Source organism: Hyperoodon ampullatus (assembly GCF_949752795.1).
Source record: "Hyperoodon ampullatus genome assembly, chromosome: 3".
NCBI classification, from domain to species: domain Eukaryota; kingdom Metazoa; phylum Chordata; class Mammalia; order Artiodactyla; family Ziphiidae; genus Hyperoodon; species Hyperoodon ampullatus.
The window spans coordinates 112,833,957-112,839,118 of NC_136916.1; the positions used below are offsets into that span (position 1 = coordinate 112,833,957).

The 5,162-nt window shown below is 38.4% G+C and overlaps 1 pseudogene across 1 annotated transcript; it reads right to left on the reverse strand.

Moving 5' to 3' along the window:
* Window positions 1-1,299: 1,299 nt before the first annotated feature.
* Window positions 1,300-1,782, reverse strand: LOC307049885 (large ribosomal subunit protein eL21-like; annotated as a pseudogene). Its single transcript has one exon. The product of its transcript is annotated as a large ribosomal subunit protein eL21-like (transcript).
* Between the last annotated feature and the right edge of the window lie 3,380 nt (window positions 1,783-5,162).

The window sequence follows — 5,162 nt, forward strand, 5'->3', positions numbered from 1 at the left end:
GTCGGGGAACTAAGATCTGGCATGCTGCGCAGTGCGACCTAAATAAATGAATGAATGAATGAATGATACATCAAACTATTAAATGGTTTCCTCTGAAAAGTGAATCAGAAAAAAGGGAATAGGGAGAGCACTTCGATTTTTAGTTTATATTTCTTTTTAGTGTTTGAATTTCTTTTACAATCACTTTTGCAATTAAAAACATTTTTTTAATGTAATACATATATACAGTGTAAAACTTGGGAAGTCCAATAGAATAAAAAGAAAAAACAATAATAATCACCTACCACCTTGAGGTCATTATTATTAACATTTTGATAACATTTCCATGACCTTTTTTTTCTATACAGAAATATATATATACACAAAATCATACACATTACATATTGTGATCATATTAAATAATATGAAATTAATGACAGTAAACAAGTCTTAAGCCCTTTTCTTGGACTTCTTACATCACCAGAGTCCAAAATTCATCTACCCAACACCATCGCCACTCATGTGTTATTCAAGGAGCCCTTTTTATCCTTTTTATCAGCTAACTAAAGAAGCCTGAGGGCCAGACTTTGATTATCTGAGCTAGGAAAACTAGCTGCTTTCCTTCAGCCTTAAGGATTAAATTATACTTTCAGAGATCAGTGTGTCTGCCATAGCAGAGTTAAAAAGGTGAGCAGTTATTCAAGTAAAGCTCCTTAGCAGAAAAATCCATCTAGGTCATTCAAAACCAGAATTACTTCCCTCAAGGTCATTTGCCAAAGCTTATCTGAATCCTTGTCTAAAACACCTTGGAAGGTAAATCAGAATTTAATATAAACTTGGAGCCCAGGAAATATGTTTGATTTACTAGGTAAATGCCAATGACTTGATGATACCTGCAGACTGTATATATGTATTATTAATGTGAGAATGTGCATATGCTGAGGTAATCTAGAGATTAAGGCAGGCAGCTTCTTGACCAAGGAAATTAACCACCAAGCTTTCACGGAAATGATATCTGTACTAGTTTTTCTTTGAAAATCATCATTAGATGATTTCAAGATTTTTTTATTATTCACTTTCTTTAGTTTTATATTCAATTTTCTGATGTGTGCATCATATATATCATATATACACATATGTATACATTTAAATATATAAACTTTGTATATACACATGTGTGTACATTAAATATATGTATATTTATACTTTTAATAGTAGCTTTATTGAAATATAATTCATATACAATTAATGCTTTTAAAGTGTACAGTTCAGTGGTTTTTATAACAGTCCCAAGGCCTTTTATTATTTTTTTTATACCTTTCATGCCGTGAATTCATAGGGAATGGGTTTCAGCAGTTCAGGCTCCTTTCCATTGGTTTTTACAAAATTTGCTTCTCTGGGTGAAACAGGCTGGTGCTTTAGTTGAATCCAAGTACCACTGTCTTTGGCTTCCTTCTTTTTCTGATTATTTTCCTTCACACGTTTCAGGAAGCTATCTTGGCTCTTAAGAATGTTTAATACACTCAGTATATACGTTAATTCTCTTGGCAAGATTCTTGCCCTTAACTCGTTTGTTTACAACAATGCCAACAGCATGCTGGGTAATATAGTAGACTCTTCCAGTTTTGCCTTGGTAACATTTGTGGGGCATTCCTCTTTGAATAGTGCCATTCCCTTGAGGTTTACAATATCACCTTCTTTGTAGGTTTGCATGTATGTGGCCAAAGGAACAACAACATGTTTTCGAAAAGGCCTAGAGAACATATAGAAGGTGCTTCTCTTCTTTCCATTTGTGTTTGTCATTTTGGTGAATGATTGGAAGATGGCAGTTCCAGCCCAAAGTGTCTTTTTTAATAATAGCCATCCTAGTGAGAGTGAAGTAGTATCTCATTGTGATTTTTATTTGCATTTTCCTAATGACTAATGACGAGCATTTTTTATGTGCTTATTGGCTCTTCATATACCTTCTTTGGAAAAAAATCTGTTCAAATTCATGCATTTTAAGATTGGGTTATTCGTTTTTTCATTGTTGAGTTATGAGTTCTTTAAATATTCTGGATATAAGTCCCTTGTCAGAGATATAATTTGCAAATATAGTCTCCAATCCTGTGTGTTGCCTTTTCAGTTTCTTTTATTTTTTTGGCTGCGTTGGGTCTTCATTGCTGCGTGTGGGCTTTCCCTAGTTGCAGCGAGCAGAGGCTACTCTTCGTTTCGGTGTGCAGGCTTCTTATTGCAGTGGGTTCTCCTGTCGCGGAGCACGGGGTCTAGGCACATGGGTTTCAGTAGTTGTGGCGCTTGGGCTCAGTAGTTGTACCGAACCCGTGTCCCCTGCATTGGCAGGCAGATTCTTAACCCCTGCACCACCAGGGAAGTCCCACCTTTTCAGTTAATTTTTTTTTAATTAATTAATTTATTTTTGGTTGCGTTGGGTCTTCGTTGCTGCGCGCAGGCTTTCTCTAGTTGTGTCAAGTGGGGGCTACTCTTCATTGCGGTGCACAGACTTCTCACTGCAGGGGCTTCTCTTGTTGCGGAGCGTGGACTCTAGGCACGTGGGCTTCGGTAGTTGTGGTGCGTGGGCTCAGTAGTTGTGGCTCTCAGGCTCCAGAGGACAGGCTCAGTAGTTGTGGTGCACAGGCTGAGTTGCTCTGCAGCATATGGGATCTTCCTGGACCAGGGCTCAAACCCATGTCCCCTGCATTGGCAGGCAGATTCTTAACCACTACCCCACCAGGGAAGTCCCTCAGTTTCTGGATGGTGTTTTGTGAAGCACAAAAGTTTAAAATTTTTATGAAGTCCAATTTATCTATTTTTTTCTTTTGTCATGTGTGCTTTCAGAATCTAAGAAACCATTGCTTAATTCAAGATCATGGATATTTACATTTACGTTTTCTTCTAAGAGTTTTATAATTTAAGCTCTTACATTTAGGTTTATGATCTATCCTAAATTAATTTTTGTATATGTTGTGAGGTAGGAGTCCAACTTTATTCTTATTTGCACATGAATATCCAATTGTCTCAGCACTATTTGTTGAAAAGACTATTATTTCCCCATGACTCGCCTTGGCACCTTTGTTGAAAATCAACTTACCATGAGTGTAAAGGTTTATCTGGACTCTCAATTATGTTTCATTGATCTGAATTTCTGTCCTTATTCCAGCACCACCCTGAGTTTATTACTGTAAATTTGTAGTTTTGAAATCATGAAGTGTGAAGTCTCCAGTGTTGTTCTTCTTTTTCAAGATCATTTTGGCTATTCTGGTTTGTTTGCATTTCCATATGAATTTTAAGGTCAGCTTGTCAATTGTAAAAAAAAAAAAAGGCTCTGAATTTTTTTTTGAGATTGGTGTCTGACTTTTATTATTTTTTAAATTTTTGTTGGAGTATAGTTGATTTACAATATTGTATTAGTTTCTCCTGTACAGCAAAGTAAATCATTTATACATATACACATATCCACTCTTTTTAATGTTTTTTAAGATATTTATTTATCTTTATTATTTTTTTAATTTTTAATTTTATTTTTGGCTACGTTGGGTGTTTGTTGCTGTGTGTGGGCTTTCTATAGTTGCGGTGAGTGGGGGCTGCTCTGCGTTGCAGTGCGTGGGCCTCTCATTGCGGTGGCTTCCCTTGTTGCGGAGCACGGGCTCTAGGCGCACGGGCTTCAGTAGTTGGGGCACGCTGTGGCACGCAGGCTCAGTAGTTGTGGCTTGAGGGCTCTAGAGCGCAGGCTCAGTAGTTGTGGCGCACGAGCTTAATTGCTCTGCGGCATGTGGTATCTTCCCGGACCAGAGATCAAACCCGTGTCACCTGCATTGGTAGGCGGATTCTTAACCACTACACCTCCAGGGAAGTCCCTTATGTTTATTTTTAAAAAATATTTATTTATTTGGCTGCTCTGGGACTTAGTTGTGGCATGCAGGATCATTTAGTTGCAGCATATGGGCTCTTAGTTGTGGCATGTGGGATCTAGTTCCCTGACCAGGGATCAAACCCAGGCCCCCTGCATTGGGAGCTCGAAGTCTTAACCACTGGACCACCAGGGAAGTCCCTATCCACTCTTTTTTAGACTCTTTTCCCATATAGATCATTACAGAGTATTGAGTAGAGTTCCCTGTGCTATACAGTAGGTCCTTATTAGTTATCTACTTTACATATAGTAGTGTGTATATGTCAATCCCAATCTCCCAATTTATCCCACCCTGCTTTTCTCCCCTGGTAGCCATAAGTTTGTCTTCTACATCTGTGACTCTATTTCTGTTTTATAAATAAGTTCGTTTGTATCATTTTTTTAGATTCCACATGTAAGCAATATCATATGATATTTGTCTTTTTGTCTGACTTACTTCACTTAGTATGATAATCTCTAGGTCCATCCATGTTGCTTCAAATGGCATTTTTTAATGTCTAAGTAATATTCCATTGTGTATATGTTCCACATCTTCTTTATCCATTCATCTGTCGATGGATGTTTAGGTTGCTTCCATGTCTAAACAAGCTCTGATGGGAATTCCCTGGTGGTCCAGTGGTTAGGACTTGGAGCTTCCACTGCAGGGGGCCTGGGTTCAATCCTTGGTTGGGGAACTAAGATCCCACAAGCAGCGTGGTACAGCCAAAAAAAAAATAAAGTTTAAAAATAAACAAGCTCTGATTTTTTTTTTTTTTTTTTTTTTTGTGGTACGCGGGCCTCTCACTGTTGTGGCCTCTCCCATTGCGGAGCACAGGCTCCGGACGCGCAGGCTCAGCGGCCATGGCTCACGGGCCCAGCCGCTCCGCGGCATGTGGGATCTTCCCAGACCAGGGCACGAACCCGCTTCCCCTGCATCGGCAGGCGGACTCTCAACCACTGCGCCACCAGGGAAGCCCACAAGCTCTGATTTTGATAGAGATTACATTGAGTATTTACATCAGTTTGGGAAGTATTGCCATTTTAATAATGTTTCCCAATTTATAAACATGAGATATTTTCCATTTGTTTAGTTCATCTTTAATCTTTCAGTAATATTTTATAGTTTTCAGTGTACATGTTTTGTACTTATTTTAAGTCATGGAGATGTTTCCATGTATACTGGAGAAGAATGTGCATTCTGTTTTAGTTGGGTGAATGTCCCTTAGGTCTAGTTGGTTTATAATATTGTTCAAGTCTTCTCTTCCCTTACTGATCATCTGTTTGGTTGTTCTGGTCA